The sequence below is a fragment of the Ambystoma mexicanum genome, chromosome 6q (genome assembly GCF_040938575.1).
Source record: "Ambystoma mexicanum isolate Mex_15411 chromosome 6q, UKY_AmexF1_1, whole genome shotgun sequence".
In the NCBI taxonomy this organism is placed as follows: Eukaryota; Metazoa; Chordata; class Amphibia; order Caudata; family Ambystomatidae; genus Ambystoma; species Ambystoma mexicanum.
The window spans coordinates 1,374,936,835-1,374,955,634 of NC_090937.1; the positions used below are offsets into that span (position 1 = coordinate 1,374,936,835).

An 18,800-nucleotide genomic window follows, 5' to 3' on the forward strand; every position below is an offset into this window, starting at 1 on the left:
CGTTTCCGCTGCCTCAGCAGGTCTGGCGGGGCACTCCTGTACCGCCATGAGAAGGTTGCAAAGATGGTGATGGCATGTGTCATGCTCCACAACATGTGCGTACGTAGAAATGTGCCCATGCCCCCTGACGCAGAACTGCAAGCACCTGAAGATGGTCATGATGAGGGTGGGGATGTGGCAGCACCTCAAGGAGTCTGCGAGGCACCGGAGGCCCGTGACATTCGTCAGCATCTCATTGATGTATGCTTCTAGCACTCACGCCTGGTGGCTGATACATGGACACGGGACTCGTGGCACTGTGTGTGTCTGGGACATGCACAATATGGACTGTACGCCTATGATGGCCTAGTACACAAAAATCAATGTCCACACATCTCATTGGTTGATCGTGCACTTTTTATGGCATATGTGATATCATGTTGTACACCCTATCGACCCGCCACCCAAGTGAGCCCAACACACCCCCTCCACCCTCCCACCTCCCCCCCGAACACCAGTGTCCAAAGATGCTCATCGTCAGTGGGCAGTCGCTATTGCAAGCCCCCTCTGCGGGTATCAGGGGCACCCCTGCCTGTGGAGCGCAGGTTCCTCCCAGATCTACGTTGGGGGCTGCCCTGGACGGAACTTGCAACGGATGATGTCTCTGCCTGCTCACGTCCATGCATGTCCCTAAGGGTTTGCGAGAGCTCAGTGAGCACACGGCGCACTGCGGCAAGTTCACCACATACGTCTTTGGACGTCGCATGCAGTTCCCCCCTCAGGCTCTCGGTGCTTCTCTCCATTTGGACTCTCAGGCTCTCGGTGCTACTCTCCATTTGTGCCCTTAGTGTCTCTGTACCTCTCTCCATTTCTGCCCTAAGTGTCTCAGTTGATGTTTCTATGTCTGCCTTAGTGCCCCCACATTCATCGGCATGGTCCTTGAGGAGCGTGGCCAGTTGCTGCTGTTGCACTATTAACTGGTCGAGGGACTGTTGCCTCTGCTGGGCCATGGCCATTTGCGGGGGTGTCACAGAGGGGCTGTTGTCCTCATGTTGCCCTGCCACAGGGCTTGTGGGGGATGGCCAGTCGTCGTCTTGTGGGTGCCCCTGCGTGGTATCCTCATGTAGTACGGGATGGGACAGACAGGGGGATTGGGACAGGTCATGGATGGATCTGACTTCGACATCCCCGTCTTCTGTGTCGGAGCATGCTGCCATCAATGGGGTGTCACCTATGGTGCTGCTGCCACCGGAGGCAGTGCCTTCTGTGGCATCTGTTGGGGGGACCTGTGGTGGTGGTGTTGTGGGCATGCTGGCTGCTGGGGTGCCTGTTGATGTTCCCTCCTCTGTGCTGCCACCTGATTTGTGCTGCTGCCGTGTCTTGATGCGTGCAGCTGAGGTGGAGGGTCTTTGGCCGTTGGTCTTGGCCCTCTTTGCAGGTGTGCTGGTAGGGGTGTCCTGCAGCTCGTCGTTTGGATCGGACCCTGTGGTGGAGTAAAGGAGGGCGAGGGTTATTGGTGGGTCTGTGGGAATTGGAATGGCATTGTATCACATGCATTGGGGTGGTACCTGAGGGTGATTTGGGTCGGGGCCTTGGAGGTGCTTCCATTTGTGTGTGGAGTGAGGGTGCAGTTGTTTGGCAGCCTGCAGTTAGGGTGTGCCTGCTGCACGTGTAGTGCGTGTTTTAGGGGTTTTTAATTATTTATGTATTTATTGTGGGTTTTAACGTGCGCTATCAGGACGATGTGTGTGGACGTTCTCCTGGACATGTGTTTCTGTTGCACTATGGGGACACATGGTGCTTCACATGGATGGACTTTGTGGTCTTGGCATTGTTTCATTAGGCCCACCTACCTGATTCTTCGGATGTCTGCACTCCTTTCTCCATCCCTCCGACTCCCTCTATGCTCTCCATTCCGATGGTGGAGGCACAGATTTCTTCCCAGGGGGTCAGCTTGATGGGTGATTCCGACCCTCCCCCGGTGGCTGTGGCAATGTTGCGGTTGGCAGAGAGTATGCTGCGGACGCGTATCCGCAGGTCGTCCCATCGCTTACGGCATTGCTGTGGGGTGCGGGGTGCGGTCCCCACCGCACTTACCCGCTGTGCCACCAGAGCCCATATGGCCTTCTTGTTTGCGAGTGCCGTCCTGGTCATTTGCGTGGAGAAGACGACGGCAGCATTCTCCTGGAGGGTCTCTGTTAGCACGGTGAGTTCCTCACGGGAGAAGTGGACCTGCCGCTTGCGGTCGCACGCTTTCTTCGCTACTTTTCCCATTTTTCTTGGTTTCGCTAGGGTGGATGACGGGTTGGGTTGTGTCTCAGGGTAGTGATTTTAGTGGTTGTGTGGTTTTAGTGGTTTTATAGGTGTACGGCGGGTTGTTTCCCGTTCCGGGCCCGTGTTTTAACTTCCGTTTCCGTATATTTCCGGTCACCGTACTTTCCGGTAGGCGCACACTGCGGTGTCCGCTGTGATGGGTGGCGGTATTGCACCTAGGGCGCCGTACGGCGGCGGTGTGGGCCGTTTTGGGTTCATTTCCGCCATCGCGGACTTTGCACTTCCGCCATGCCGTGGTGCTCGTGCCCGATGGGTCGGAATGGGCCGCACTTTGCTCCTTCTTGCAATGGCGGAAACGCTATTTACGCTGTGGCGGTCCGGTCAGTCACTTTCCGCCAGGGTCGTAATGAGGGCCGTTGTCTTTAACCTGCAGGGCTTGCCATTTTATGAAGAATTGGCAGAAAGAAAGTGATAGGAAAAGAAAAACCATCACCCTTTGTAAATACAAAGCAATTTTACCCCTGATGACTGTCCTACATTTGTTTGTGTTTTAAGGACAGAAACTTTTACAAGTTGGGTTTGGAAACACACTAAGAATATCTAAGAATACGAGAAATTACTCCAGTGTGAAGTCTCACACGGAGAGGTGTTATAACTACTTAAAATCAACCCACAGTATGGGCTTTCCTTGTGTTTTGTAAAGTAGAGGTTTTATGAGTCTTATATATCGTATGTTGATGGTGAATTTTATGTAACATGATCATTTTATGAGTGTTAAATTTAAATAAAAATATGTGTTAATATGAACATTTGGTAAATCACCTGCCCTTTCGTCTGTTTGCTTTGTGGACTTAGACAACTGTGTATACAGCTTCTTTTTGAATATTAATGATCTCGTCAATGTGGTAAGAAGTGTGTTGATCCCCATAGCATGGTAGATGGCGTTTGAAAATAACATTCTGAAACATTGCACCTGTAAAGGTGGGTGGAGAGTATAATATATATAATATTTATCATTGGGTATGAAGGAGCCATCATGTACGAAGGTGGCTGCCATCTACACGGGCCCAAATAGAAGTTAAGATGCAGGTCTTTTCTAAACAGTGCACAGGGACCATGTAAGGTGAGGTAATGTTCATCGAACTGGCTGCACCAATGCTGAAGCTAAAACTAAATTACAGCTGCTGCTAGCTTACTCCACAGCACAAGTAAGCAAGTAAGGTGATGAAATCGCCATTGAACCAAAATGGATTACATAAGCATTGTGGTGGGGCCCGCTACCGGACCACCGGGGCGGACTGCCACGGGTGTCGAGGCCACCCGACATGTACCATGAGGCTGCATCTATGCAGCGGACACCAGGTAGGAGTTGCTCCAACAGCCATGGTCACATGGCAGATGTCATGAAGGGGGACAGTGTTGCCCTGCAGGGGCACCCTCCACGTGCAGGGCCCCGCCATTAGGCCTCCTGCACACGGTGTGGCACCAGGAGAGTGCATGAAGTAATGACACCGGAGTCAGTTTCGGATCGACTGACTAGCCGGAAGCGGCTAGTCCCTTTTATTAGTTTGGTCACATGGTTAGCACCATGCTCCTCAGGAGGGGTGACATACAGCACTCCTCCTTTTTCATAACGACGAAACAAATACAAAATCACAACACAATGCACACAATAATAGATCGCACATGTCTTCACACGCTTAGGGGCCCAGGTTACCCACAGGGTGACGGTCCAGGTTGGTGAGTTACTGGTGACACGTTAGAAGACTCCACATGAAAACACACCCTTTATTAACCTGGGTGAGTGGACCTTGCCCCACTGACACAGCACCACCGTTTGCACCTGGCACCCCTTTCTACAAAACCCACAAACGTAGGAACACAGCTTCACGCAATATTTTGGCTGGACCAGTTTAGGTCTGCGGGCTCCCAGCCTTGATGGGTACACAGTGTACTAGTCCGACCTCCACTGAGGTGTCTTCAGGGCAGTTAGGAGTTCAAGGGCCAGTAAAGCCGCACCTGGGGACACCAGGGGCCACATCAGACTTGTCCTTAGCTGATGGGGGCAGATACCATGGCAGGCTGCTGGCGTTATGATGACAGGCCAGCTCAAAGTTTAGGGTGGGCAACACCACACATGGGGATCCCAGGGTGCCACCTCAGTCTAGTCTCAGGATGGTAGCAGGAAGACTATGTTAGCACGATGGCAGGGTGTTGGCGTTAGATGACGGGCCACCTACATCACTCCCCCCTCCAAACCGAGCTGTTGCAGGACACCACTATGAGCATCAGGCGCACCCGCACTTGCAAGAGTTGCAACTCTCATGATGGTTACTTGGTGTCTCACAACTGTGTCCACTGTTGGCATGCAGCTGGCCTTGGTCAGAGAGCCCAGTGTCACTGGGGGCACACAGGCACTCCTTGTGGAGCTGCTACCCTTCCTGGCTCCTCCTGAGGAAAACCAGGAAACTGCGATGGGCGAATTGATGAACACCTCGGGCATCCTCGCACTGATGGGTGTTCTCGACTGCAGTAACAGTCAGGATCTGGGGAGCGCTGGTCAGATGGCCGTCAACTTTGGCAATGCGGGCCTCAATGTCCCTTTGGCCACCCTAGCCGGTGTTACCAGGCTACCTACCCCCCTCCAAGGTTGCCGCAGGCTTCAATCAATATTCCTGATGTCCCCATGAAAAGCTCAGCCTTCTCTTTGCTGCATCGCATTCCTTTTACCTTTTTTCTTTTTCCTCATGCTCCGACTCGGCGCATTTCTTCACTGTCGCCCGCGATTTTGTTAAGGCGGTTGTATTGCCCTTTCTGCGGGCACCAGGCAGCCCGTGGAGTTGAGAGGGCTTGGCTTCAGCATTTGCTCATCCTCACCGACGCAGGTGTGGGGCTTGCTCCAGGCCACGCCCCCTTTCGTATATCAGGGCCGCCGGGGCCTCTGATTCCTTCTGATTTATTTTTTATGTCCATCATGGGCCCAGGTGGTGATGGGCCCGCCTCATATCGGGGTCCTTTGTCCTCACTAAGCAGGCACCCGGGGCCCGCCAGCCACCCCTCACTCTGGGAGAGGCCAGTTGGCCTTGGTGCTCCCTCGGGACCTTTCCTTAGTGGCGGTTGACGCCGGGAGTGATTGGGGCTGCCTCAGCTATTCGTCGGCCCCTGCAGCTCTTCATTGCCATGGCCGACACCGCTCGTGATCGGGGGACCACCTCAACTGTTCGGCATCCCCCTTGGCACCTTGCCTCCATTGTTAACTCCTCGGAGCAAGCTCTTCTTTCTGTGGTGCCGGGCTCATGGCACTGCTGCCATGCCCCTTTCCATTGCGGCTAAGGTCGCTTCAGCAGCACCTGTCCATCTACTGTGCGGCCCCTCCACTACCTCTTCCTCAGCAGCAGCTGATGCTGCATCCCATCTTGCGGGCACCAGCCCAGCCCATTCCCATGAACAGCACGGGGCCCTGTGCCATCCGTAGAGCGGCCGATGCCACCTGTACAAACACGGCCTACCTGCAGCCCACAAACTCCAGCTTGCGGGGCCCGTCCCAGCCCTCGTCGCCATTGTAGTGGGTCCCACTACCAGATCACCGGGCGGACCGCCACGGATGTCTAGGCCACCCAACATGTACAATGAGGCTGAATCCATGCAGTGGACACCAGGCACGGGTCACCCTGCTATCTCCGGATCACCGGAGTAAGACGTGGGTTGGGGGCACCCAGCCCACCGCAGCTCCGGCTCTCGGGACACCCAGGCCGTGGTTGCCCCAACAGCCGTAGTCACACAGCAGATGTCATACAGAGGGACGGTGTTGCCCAGCACGCATTGTGGCACCAGCATGGTGCCTGAAGTAACAACACCAGAGTCAGCTTTGGATCGACTGACTAGCCGGAAGCGGCTAGTCCCTTTTATTAGCTTGGTCACATGGTTACCACCCTGTGACCATGACACAGACCCTGGGAACTACCATGCTCCCCAGGAGGGGTGACATACAACAAGCATTTCTATCCTAGGAGCCACATGAGCTACCAGAGGACAGCCCATCAAAAAGTGTGGCCGTGGGAGGTGAAAGCACCCAGAAAACCAGTCAGAAAAGCAAAAGGTTCAGGGGTTTGAGAAAAGAGGCTTTGAAATCCCCCAAAATTGAGTTAGGTGATGAACAGTAACCCCTTTGGGGTTACCATACTGAGTGTAGGTTTAGAATATGTGTATGTTGGTACTTGTGTGGACCTTTTAATTGCAAGATGGATCAGTGAACTGCACGTTCTCTCCTGCAAGCCTCCCAACCTTGGTTTTCACCAGTCTAAGGTGGTGTTGCAGATAAATTCTTTCTTCATGCCAAAAGGCACCTTCGAAATTCTATCTGAATGAACCCTTAATTCTACTAGTGTTCTTTGGCTGTCCTTCGTCATTAATGGAGCGATCCTTACATTCCCTTGATGTTGGCCGAGGCCTCAAAATCTACATGGCTTGGACCAAGGAGTTCGAAAGTAATTTCAACTGTTTGTTGCCTTCTTAATCTGCTGCCCAGGGTAACGCCCTTTTGAAGACTTCCATTGTAAAATGGCTGCTGGCGTGTTTTTCCCACTGCCAACGCCTGCATAACAGGCCCCTTCCAGGAAGACCAAGAGCATATTCGACAATATCAGCATCATCTACTACGGCTTTCCTGTCTTGTGTTCTCCTGCTCACTATCTGCAGGGAGGAGATGTGGAAGTTGATCCTCACCTTCACAAGGTTTTACTGCTTCGATAGGGATTCCAAGGAGGAGTCCTGAGTCAGCCAGGCAGTGCTGTACAATCTTATTCAAGAACTGGAGAAGGAATACGATACTTGTAACTTCTGTTCTTCAGCATTGATATCTTTCATGAATTCACATGCAACACATCCTCCTGCCACTCTTTGGCTCTGCTTGGCACATACTGCCACATTATGTGCGTTGCTAAATCTGAAGATGGCCACCAAGGGAGGAGCTAAAAGGGCATGTCTAATTGTCTGTGGTCAGTATGAACCAAAATGTCTTGAGTAGAGAATAGTGAAAAGCAGTTTAAAATTGTAAGGGTGCTTTAAAGTTATGAAGGATTTAAAGCCGGAGGCCGGGAAATATTCACGAGCATGTGAATCCATGAATGAAAGATACCAATGCTGGAAAACAAGAGGTACAGGTGAGCACCCGGGTTTTTAAAAGAATGTAACTCGGGTTGTTACTTGCTGGCTTTACCCCCTGCCTTGTGGCCCTCGGTTTTCTTGAGCTGCATCACAGCCTGGATGTTGGGCAGGACACCACCCTGGGCAATGGTGCTCAGGAGCAGTGAGTCTTGGCCTTAGCACAGACCTTCCCGCCTTGCTTTCCACATCCAGATATGATGTGTTAGTGTGAACTCTTCCCTCGCTCAAAGAGAAACTAAGCACCCTTGTGCTTTAAATACATTTGTATGGAGCCTTGCACTCCATTTCCCCGCTGCCTCTGCTTAGGTAGGTTCAGAACTTTCAATTCTGTGGACTTTGCACACTTTGCCTCGTGGTTATAACTTGGGCCCTCGGATCCCAGAATTTGTTTTGCACCAACCTGGTTCCCTCCCTGCTCCGGTTCCATTTGCCCTGATTGGCCCTTCCATCGACCCTCATGCCCACAACATCCCTTTTCTGTGTCTCTCCAAGGACAGCCATTGCCCGGGTAGCCAGCGAAGGGCTACAGCAAAGGGTAGCTCCCTTTCTGTGCAGCTCCCATCCCAGTTTGCCCCTGTTCGCCAATGAATGCCAGACAGAGCATCCTGCAGCTACAACTCATGTAAGGTGGTACAGACGGTGAGCACAGCATTACTGTGCTCCAGTAAAACCCTGACACATTTACATTAGTAAATGTACAAAAAAGAAGGTGGGTGAGGCGCGCACTCACCGGTCCTGGTCAATTAAACCTGTTGCACAAAATAAGTAGCTGGGTCACATCCCAAAATTGACAAATATTCACAGGGTTAGATCCCTTCTGCTGCAAATCAGGTACTCAGTATTAACAGGGTTAGATCCCTCGGCTGCAGTTCTGTGGTCTGTAGTTGTTCTCCTCCTAGCGCTTTCTTATCTCAAATAATCATCAGGGAGGCTGTTAAGCAGGTGTGTCTAATTAGACTCAAAGGATTCTGGTAGCTGTAGTGAAAAAGTTTTTTTCTGTTCAGGTGACCAGCAACCGACACCCCTCCAAAGCACAAGTCCTTCCCAAATTTGGGGGAGGGGAGAGAACCATCTTTATGATTCTCCAAAGCGGGGCACAGTCACCCCGTGGCACTGCCTCTGGAGCCCGGGACTCCCATAGCATTCAGTACAAAAAAGAAGGTGGGTGAGGCGCGCACTCCCGGTCCTGGTCAATTAAACCTGTTGCACAAAATAAGTAGCTGGGTCACATCCCAAAATGGACAAATATTCACAGGGTTAGATCCCTTATGCTGCAAATCAGGTACTCAGTAGTAACAGGGTTAGATCCCTCGGCTGCAGTTCTGTGGTCTGTAGTTGTTCTCCTCCTAGCACTTTCTTATCTACAAATAATCATCAGGGAGGCTGTTAAGCAGGTGTGTCTAATTAGACTCAAAGGATTCTGGTAGCTGTAGTGAAAAAGTGTTTTTCTGTTTAGGTGACCAGCAACCGACACCCTTCCAAAGCACAAGTCCTTCCCAAATTTGGGGGAGGAAAGAGAACCATCTTTATGATTCTCCAAAGTGGGGCACAGTCACCCCGTGGCGCTGCCTCTGGAGCCCGGGACACCTCCAGTAAAACCTGACACATTTACATTAGTACCATTTGCTCCTAGCATGATGTGGGCCTAAATTGTACACCCACCTGTTAGCCTATTTGTTGAACTTTAAAGGATCCAGAGCATGAGACTTGGAAGTATAGCCAAGTTGGTCTTGTTGTTAATCTTAGAACCTGCAAGAGCGGCCAGGGTACTGCGCTTGGAGGAGTCGTGGGGGTGGTCCCTGCCATGCACAAACTTTGAGATGGAGTTTGGGGTTAGGCAATGTATTTCACACGGATCGATTTTGGGGATAGGCCACGTTTTGCACTTAGATGTGAGCTTATGGCCTTGGAACTTGCATATGAAAATGGATGGGATTACTCCAGAATAATTATGAGTCCAAATAACTGGACAAACTCTAAAACATGGCAAGTTACTGTTTTATTAACAATTATCTAAAACAGGGAGGTTACAACGAACATCAACAGACGTACGCTGAGTCTCGCAACGATCTCCACACAAAATACAATTCTTATACTCAAACATGCGTCAGGGTGACGTCATACTACATGACAATGGAACAAGACCTATCAAGGGTTGGGATTGGTTAAGAGAAGCATCTAGATATACATTTCAAAGGAGCTAGGGTTATTATTGGCAGTCCAGTATCAGGTGGACATCTTATGCCTACCTCTTAAAACATGTAATTTCAGAAAGATTAGATATTCTCATTGGTATTACAAACTATAAGGTCCTTTGTTATGCAGACTAATACAATTGATTGGCACACTTATGCCATTTCTGGAACATTCGGATCATTTAGCAGCACATAAACCCAGACCCAGGTGCAGAGAGATAGGACATAAAGCTACCTCACCACACAATTAGCCTTGTATCCCTCATCACCCCTGCCTTCTGCCATTTAATTGTCTTTGTACTTGCCGTCTTTGGGAATGCACAGAAGTGAGGGCACTCACTATCATGTCTGGAACTCCAACTTCAAATTCTATTTCCATCCTTGGCTCACGTGACAAGAGACCATGATCTGGTCCATTTTACAGCTTTCAAATGTTTTAAATGTATTAAAACTTGACATCTGTTCTTTCTTGCACCTTAATGTGAGAAGGTTCATCCTCCACACACTTGTTCTTCTTCAGAGTACACCTCGATTTCTAGGATCTTGACTTAGGGCCAGGCAGCCTCAACACGCAGCTCCATGTGCCTGCTATTCTGCTGTGACACAATCTTCCATTCTCCCTTCATGGTTTCTGGCTTACTTATTTCATGATACCCTATGTCCAGTTTCTATACAATGGTGGTTTCGCCTGCATTCTATTCACTACTCATTGCTAACCTATAAAATGACTTGGTCTACCTTGCGTTTCAGTGTCCGTACATTTATTGAATGTCTGTTTTCTGCAACGCTGTGTGCACGTGTAATCTTCTTCTTTTACACTTGAAAGTTCACTCAGTTCTTTACTTCATCATTAGTTTCTTAAGGATCCATAAATTCATTGTCTTCGGCCAGTATCTTGGGACGTTGTCCACACTTTCATATGAAGTCATCAGTTCATTTTCTTTGTCCTCTCTCATATTCCTTCAAGGAGTTCCTCTTGTAGGTTGTAATCACTTTTGGGGGTATATATGAAAGGGTTGTCTCAATGGGTATCAGCTGGTGTCAGACACAGCACGCTTGCATGTCTCCAACACAGGGGAGGTAGGAGGCGGGATCTCTGGCAGAAGCATACAGCTGCTCCTATACAGATGGAGTTGGGGTAGGCAATGCATTGCACTCAGATGGATTTTGGGGTTAGGCAACGTATTGCACTTAGATGGATTTTGAGGGTAGGCAATGTATTGCACTTAGATGAATTTGGGGTAGGCAATGTACTGCACCTAGATGTATTCGGGGGTAGTCGATATACTGTACTTAGATGGATTTGGAAGGTAAGCAATGTATTGCACTTAGATGGATTTTGGGGTAGGCAATGTATTGCGCTGTATGTATTTGTGACGGTGTCCAACGTGTTGAACCACATCATTAGAAGGTGGCCATTGCTTCTGCTCTTAGATCATGTATAAGTGTAGCCAAGTTTTTTTGCTCTGTGAATATCCATTAGGGTAGCCAACATTTTACACGTAGAAGACTTATGTGGTTGGCCAATGTGCTGCACTTGGAACAATTCAGGAGGGCGATCTAGTTGCTGCTCTCAGAGAATGTTGTGATGGTAGCCATTGTATTTCACAGATGGGAGCCTTTGCATCAGAGCATCTCTTATGATAGCCATTGCATAGCACCTGGAAAGGTTGTGCAGTTGACCAGGGTACTGCACTTTGTTGAGTCCATGAGGGCGAACAAGTTATGGATTCTGGACGAGTCTACTATGTGTTTCACTACATGGAATGCAGGTGTTGGCAGAATGCTGTCTTTACGGTTAAGTGGGGTATTGAATGTAGCCACTTAATGATAGTTGGATGCATGCAGAATATATTCTCCATAATTTATTAACCCAGATGTTTTAGAATGTTGCCGTATGTACCAATTCTAGGCTTTTGTTTGATCATAACCAGTGCATATTTTCCTCTTGCACTCTGCGCTTTTGGAATTAGCCAAAGGCACGGCCACACTCCAGCACGCATCTGCTTTCACATTCAACTCAAATGACACTTTGCACAACACTTCTGCCATAAGAATGTAGCTACCTTTCACAACAAAAATTTGAACTGTAGCTACACACATAACTGACTATCCTCTTACACACACCCTCCAGCCTATTTGTCTAGTGTACATCTCTCCACCCATACACATGCCAATTAGACATGAGTGGCTAGCAGGGAGTCGGCCAATCCTTCATAACCTTTAATTGCCATCATGCGTACGTGCATACTAGAACCTCCGAACTTTCCCATACTTCGGATTATAGTCCCTCTGAAGGCTTTCACCCTACAGCACGTTGGGGCCATACCGATGGTGCAAGGTGCTATACAAATGACGAAATGAAATTAAATGAAATGAAGGAGTCAATAACAATGGAAGCAACCTTGATATTCTGCACCAGGTCTAACGCTAAAGAGTTAAAGCCATTCTGTTATCACTAGATACTCTCCTTAGACATCAAGACATGTTTTTATTGTGTGGAATATGATTTCCTAGTCCTTGGTAGATGTGGCCCATGCAACCTTCAGTGTTTGGAGATTGTGTACAATGCACCTAAGATGTCTAGTCGATGGACTTCCCTGGAGAAGCTTCCTTCTGGTAATTTGGAACAAGGTCACCTCTGACATTAGAGCACGCTATTGGTCTTTGCTGGCAACTGTTATGACCAGCCTGATAATTTAGGTATGAAGACATCAGAGTGCACATTTTGAGGATGATTTCACAGTTTCCAATAAAGTGACAGAAGTAATGTTGGATCAAAATTCAAATAGTCCAAAGAAGATTTTGAAACCACTCTACCATGTGTGACCTGTGCATAGTTTATCCAAGCAGAAAGGCTTATGTGACCTGAGGAGATTCAATCACCTCTCCTCAGGGGGGAGCCTTTCTTTGTGAGGCTAGGGAGGTGAGCCCACTATGCAACATTACCCCTAGGGGTGGCAGTAAGTGGGACCTCAAAGGGAGAGACTCCTCCAACCCCCAAGGACAAGGACCCCCGTTCCAATAAGGAACTCCCTTTCCATCTCACTGAGATGTCTGATAAGAACATGACAGTTGACAGAAAACCAGAATCCCCCTAAATCTTTGCAAGGGATAAATACTTGCCTAATACTGAGAGGAGTAAAATCCCAGGAGTGATAAAGAATAAGTACCTGTTATTTACTGGAAAGAAGAAACCCAAAGAAGTTATAATATGTATGACTCCAACACAAAGAAAGGACTGCCATGAGAAACTGGAGAAGCCCCAGAGCAACATTTTAAAAATGGAGGAGCAAAAGAATGAGAGAGAGAGACTGAAGAATTTTGAACCAGCTGGAAAAGGGAAACTGGTAACCCGGAAAGAACGCTGCTTTCTACGCAAGCGAGCAGCTGGAAGAAGTAAGTGTCCAAGTTGCACTATTCACAGGGCAGACCCGGGGAAGTCTGCCAGTTGGATAGCAGTGCCAGGAGGGACGCTCAGGGAAGGCTGGAGAGAAGCCATGGCTGGGAAGTGCCCAATCTACATCAAGTAACCGTAAGAGCCTACCTGCTTGTAGGAGGTCCTCGGAGGGAACCACAAGAGAGAAGTGGTGGCTCGCAAGGAAAAGGAGGGCAAACCCCTTTCAATGCCGAAACCACACCGAGAGGATGACACTGATGCCTTTCAAAAGAAGAAGGAGCGATCACAACAGCCATTCAGGCAAGCCACTGAGAGACCCCGAAGGCGAGTGCTCACCCGGTGACACAGCCCTATTGCTTTGCACAGAAGGGTTGAGCGGGAGACCCAGGGAACAAGGCACAGATAATGAGTAGTGCAATCATATTCAACATAGGAAAAAAAACAAATATAACTTTTGTAGTCAGCCTAATCTTCCCAGTGAATGGTTGTATATTAATTCGCATGAGAAGCATTCAGGGATTCAGCCTACTCGTCCCAGTAAATGGTTAAATCCTAAGATGAGTGAGAAGCATTCAGGAATCCAGCCTACTCATCCCAGTGAATGGTTGTATACTAAGAAGAGTGAGAACCATTCAGGGACTCAGTCTACTCATCCCAGTGAATGAAAGACTCATAAAAGGAGTGAGACTGGTCACTGAGTACATCACACAGATCCCAGTGATGAGGCAAGAATTTAACAGATTGTAATAAGTGATAAAAGAGACAGCTGATGACAATTATGTGAGAAAGCTGCAATTGAGAGGAACAGAGTAAAATAATATCCAAGTGCCAGGGCACCTAGAGAGAGGAACTTGAGAAGCCACAGAAAAATCAACAAAGGGGCGTGGAGAAGTTCCCGAAGCGAACTGAGTGAACTGGTGCAAGAAATAGCTAAGAGCTATTTGAAGATCCTGTATTTAGAAGTACCTGCTGGAAACCAATCCCAGGAGAAGGGAGTAATTCTCCTGATTTTTATTTATTTAGGATAAGTGTATGGTCAGTGGTGAATAGTTTTAGATGGAGGACAGACTTTTACTTTGGATTTCAGAAAGGACGATGAGTAGGCAAAGTCAGGCATTTTCTCATTATATATAAAAAAAACACCTCTTGAAATGGCAAATCCCTGTCTGTCTCCTTCTTCTGAGCTACCGCAGATCTTATTTGTGTGATCCTCCTTCCTGTTGTCTGTGTGGGAAAACCCTTCATTTATTGAGCAAATTTCAAATTAGATTTAGAATTTTTCCCTTGACAAATTATAGAGGCAGGAATGGCAAGAACTCCATTCCAGAAACTGGGTTTAACAGGGTATGTATAGATCAAATCAAATTTGAAAGAAATAGAGTGTAAACAAAGTGTTGCTTTCCCATGTCAAGGTTTTATTGCTAAAGCCCAAGTTATTGGTTTTATTTAGTAGGCGAGGGGTCTTGGATGACCGTTATTAGTATGGAGTAAAGAACACGACTTCCTAAAGGACGTCTCTAAATGCAACCCATTGGTAAGGTTATTTAGATTCTACACTGGTGTGATTATAACCATGACCTATTTCTAGATTGTTCTAGCATCTTTTGGATAAATGCACATAGCACTGCCGATATGTGAGTAAATATTATTGGTCATTCATTAAAATTCAGTATTACCAGTCCAATTGGATGAGTTTAATAGAAGACGTTACAGGAGAAGTCTTTACAGTGGACACACATTTGATATTATTCAACATTTCTTTGAAGACTATGCAAAAGACTTTCAAGATATGTCAGCCGTGTACCGTTCTGCAATGTAAATAATTCCATGTCTGTCTTGCACTGCACGGATAATGTATGGAATTGTCTCTTGCTGTAACGTTGAGAGCTATTTCCCAAGCCTGTGATTCTCAGTTCATAGCATTCAGAAGGATGACATGCTGAGTTCTTCCTGTCTCCAATTAGATGCATGATCCACTAGCAGCACAAAGATGTCTGGAGAAGGTTTCTTGACCCAACAAGCTGTTTTACCAAAGAGTAATAGTAAGGAAGGTTATAGTGACACAATGCAAATGTATGTAATTATTGGGTAAGTCAGGTCAGTGGCCTATCAGATCTAATGGAGGCATTTCTTTGCAACCCATATGTCACATTTACAAATGTGAACAGGGCAAGATGGCTTTTTGGTCTTCTGAAGTCAAGTATTTGAACATCACTGAGTTTGTAATAACAAATATTAAAATGTTGGTGCAATATTATTGATACTTGCCTACAATATTCCCTTCAAAATGGTGAAAGGCTGCGTCTCTGCAGCTTCACGGCCAGTAGTTATAGTATATGGAAGTTTTGTAGAGTGCAACATTCACCTAAGGGTATCGCAGCACTATCTGAAAAATGAACTGTCTGCTAGAGCCATTGAGAGTTACTGCAGCCAGGCAGGAAGACTGATTATAGGTTAAAAGAAAGGTCTTCAATTTCTTCTGGAAAGCCAGAATATTCGGCTCTCTCTGGAGACTGGAAGGCAAGGTGTTCCAAATTCTGATTGCCTGGACCAAGAAGGAGTGTCCACCTGTTCTTAACTCCCTGTATCCAGTCAAACCTCTGTCCGACCTTACTGTGATGAATCCTATGGATCCCTCACTAATTCCCTGTATAATGTCTCCATCTAGGTGGAAAGAGAAAAGAGGACACTTTCTGATCCTGACCATGGGGGTGGGGTGTTCTGTAGGAGGATCACCGAGGAGGAGAAAAGGCCCAGGGAATGACAGAAATCTGTGGGATGAGACACAGTATTTGACATCTTTTGGGGAGGATAACTCCATAATACCAAAGTATGTCATAGCTTGTTGAAATAACCATCTAGCTATTATACAAGGTCCGACTGTAGATTTGAATGATATCAATTATAAACACTCAGGCCTTGGGAGAAGTAAAACACCTTTTATAAAGATCTTAAAACTTGAAAATCTAGAGACCTCTCTGATGCCCAAAGGTACAGTGAACGAAAGTCTAAGAAAAATAACAGCTTAAAAGAATTCCCTATGTACTGGGACGAGGAAGAAGACTGAAGTGCAAGGTTGTAGGAGCAGTCTCATTAATCCTAATAACCCACATCTGAGGGAGACTGGGAGGTTTAAAACACCCACTCAGGTGCAGGTCAAGAGAGCAGTAGCGTGACACGTGCAGACCGTGCGTACTGAAGCTGGAGGAGAGAGAAGACGCTGGGCCTCCCAGAGTTGGAAGTGCAGAGGTCACACAGCGGGAAGCGTGCAGGGAAGAATCTTGCACATGAGAGACCCGTGTTGCAGAGACTGCGAAGCGCAAAGCAAAGTCAAGGGAAGCTTTCCTTCCGGAGAGGCCATCTCAGGTGGCTGGCATGCACTCAGGGGTCTTGGGGAGATTTCTGGTGGCTGGCATGCATCAGAGGATCTCCAGAGCAAGAAAGGCTCCAAACACTGGTGACATGGGTGAAGGCGGACTGAAGGAAGCAGCCTGCAGAGAAGCAAGAAGCCATGAAAGCATGAGTGCTGCAAGAAGCGAAGGGAATGGAGGTGCGTGTCCCATCATGTGAGTTCACATGTGAGTTCACAGTTTTGTAGTGACCACCAGAGCACTCCATTCCTCTTCGCACAGCCCAGGCAGGCAGCCAGCAAGTAAGCACTGCTTGCATGAAAGTGACAGAAGCTCAGAGTGCAATTTGTAATACCGAATTATTGAGCAGCAACAGACATGGGACTTGCTTAGAAAGGAGCTTGATTCCCAAGACAATTTTGAATATCTAACTAGTGAAAAGCAACAGTTTGTAACTAATGCAAATGCCTGTAAATGTACAGATGTGAATCTGTGGAAAACCCAGTAAACCAAGGAGGTGATATCAAAAGCTTAGACCTAGAATCATTATACAAGCCAAGAGAGACTACTGATAAAATATCAGAATTACAAACATTGCCCAAATGAAAAGAGTTTGAAACTTAGGCAAGTGCAAGTTAGTTCAGATTGCCAACATCAGAATGAGGATAATGGAAGGTCTCCATGCTGAGAGCCTTATTGCTCATATTTTGTTCAACATTTGTGAAACTCACATTGCCAAAGCCACGGGAGAAGCAGAAAGAAACCCCACCCTTGGCTGTCATTGGTCATTGTGGTGTTGGGGAAACAAGAGTGGCAAAAAGACTGCCCTTCCGGGGAAGGGATATCCAGAGAGAGAGAAGCATCATTTGTAAAAGAATCCCAAAGAGCACCAATGTGAATCATGTTTGCTCTGAAGAGGTGTTTCAGTTGCTGAAGCTACCATTTGTTGAACACTTTGAAATATTATAAACCTTTTGTCAGTTGATCTAAACCATCAAAGCACTGTTGATGTGAAACATTGTTTGGGAAGGGGAGTATACCCGGATGAAAAATCTTTGCGGAAGCAGGGATGCCATGGGAGTAAACCTGTTAGCAGTTGAAGAAGTGCTACACAGTGGTTCTGGCAGGGACAATTTATGTTGTTTGTGGTGCTAAAGAAAAGCTGAGGAAAAGCTGTTGCAAAGGAATAGTTTTTCTTTGGAATTCATCATTTTGTTGTGACAAAAATCATCCTGACCAAGACAATCTTTGCTGCTATTTATGAACTGAGAACTTTTTCAAGGAGGAAGAAAAGCCTTGTACTTTTGTGTTGGAATTTTCCATTGAGCAGTTGAAGCAGCATAAGGTGGTGTTGGAACTTTTGTTGAAATCAAGGATTTATTTGTGCTCTTTTTTTAAATGTGTCACAGAATCACGTTTAAATCTGGGGAAGGGGAATTTGCCCAGGTTGTGAAGATTGACTGTGGTTACATTGTAAATTAAATTGTGTGTTATTTTGAACTGCCATGCACTTCCTTATTCATTTGTTATGCATATAAGTGTGAGGAACAGATATCCTTTGTTGGATTGTTTTCCTTTATTTTGGGCAGGGAATTTCTCATCACCGTAGGCATAGTGAGGCATTCATCCAACCTTTAATTCAAATAAAATGGCATTTCTGAGAAAACTTTACAATGTGGTCCACCTAACATTTCTGACTCCTCACATTACTCTTGTACAGTGCATAGAGGAATATGTGCTAAGCTTCGTTGAGAGAGGATTTTCTGTAGGTTGTTGAAGGATTTTAAAAACAAGGCACATGCTTTTAAAAATGATTTAGTTCTTCACTAGCAACTAGCGTAATTAGCAAAGATATGGAGTAACGTGCTCATGTTTCTTCTATTTTGTTAATCGCCTTGTGGACATGTTTTGAATTCCTCATAGCCTGGAAATCACATAGTTAGGAAGGCCTAAATAGGTGGCGTTATTGAAATTCAGAGGAGATGATACTAGAGAGTTGATGAGTCTCGGGAGGATAGCTCAGGGGCAACGCCTTGGATGCAAGACGACATGGAGGAACACAGGTACGATCGCCCGGGTCCGCATTTAGAAATGTCTGGGTATTAACATGAAATTTATTAGCATGAAATTAAGGGGCAGCCAGGGAAGGCACCAGTAGTGTCCAAACTTAGAAATGTCCCCATCAGCTTACGTAAAGAAGTAGCTGAAAAATTGTAAGAAATCGAAAAACAGGGAGCAATTAAACTGATACATGCCAAATAGTGGGTGTCTCGTATAGAAATTGTGAGGAAACCCAATGGAAATGTAAGGCTATGTGCTGATCTTAGAGCAGTCAATAAGGCAGTCATAGTAGATATATTTCCTTTACCCAATATAGGAGAGTTAGTGAGTTTAGTGGTTGAGGCTAAAGTTTTCTGTACGTTTGAGTTAATGCCT

At 47.0% G+C, this 18,800-nt stretch overlaps 1 protein-coding gene across 3 annotated transcripts in view; it reads left to right on the plus strand.

The window, feature by feature from the left end:
• SORCS2 (sortilin related VPS10 domain containing receptor 2) overlaps nucleotides 1-18,800 on the plus strand; it is a 2,879,055-nt gene that overhangs the window by 2,296,950 nt on the left and 563,305 nt on the right. The window lies entirely within an intron of this gene.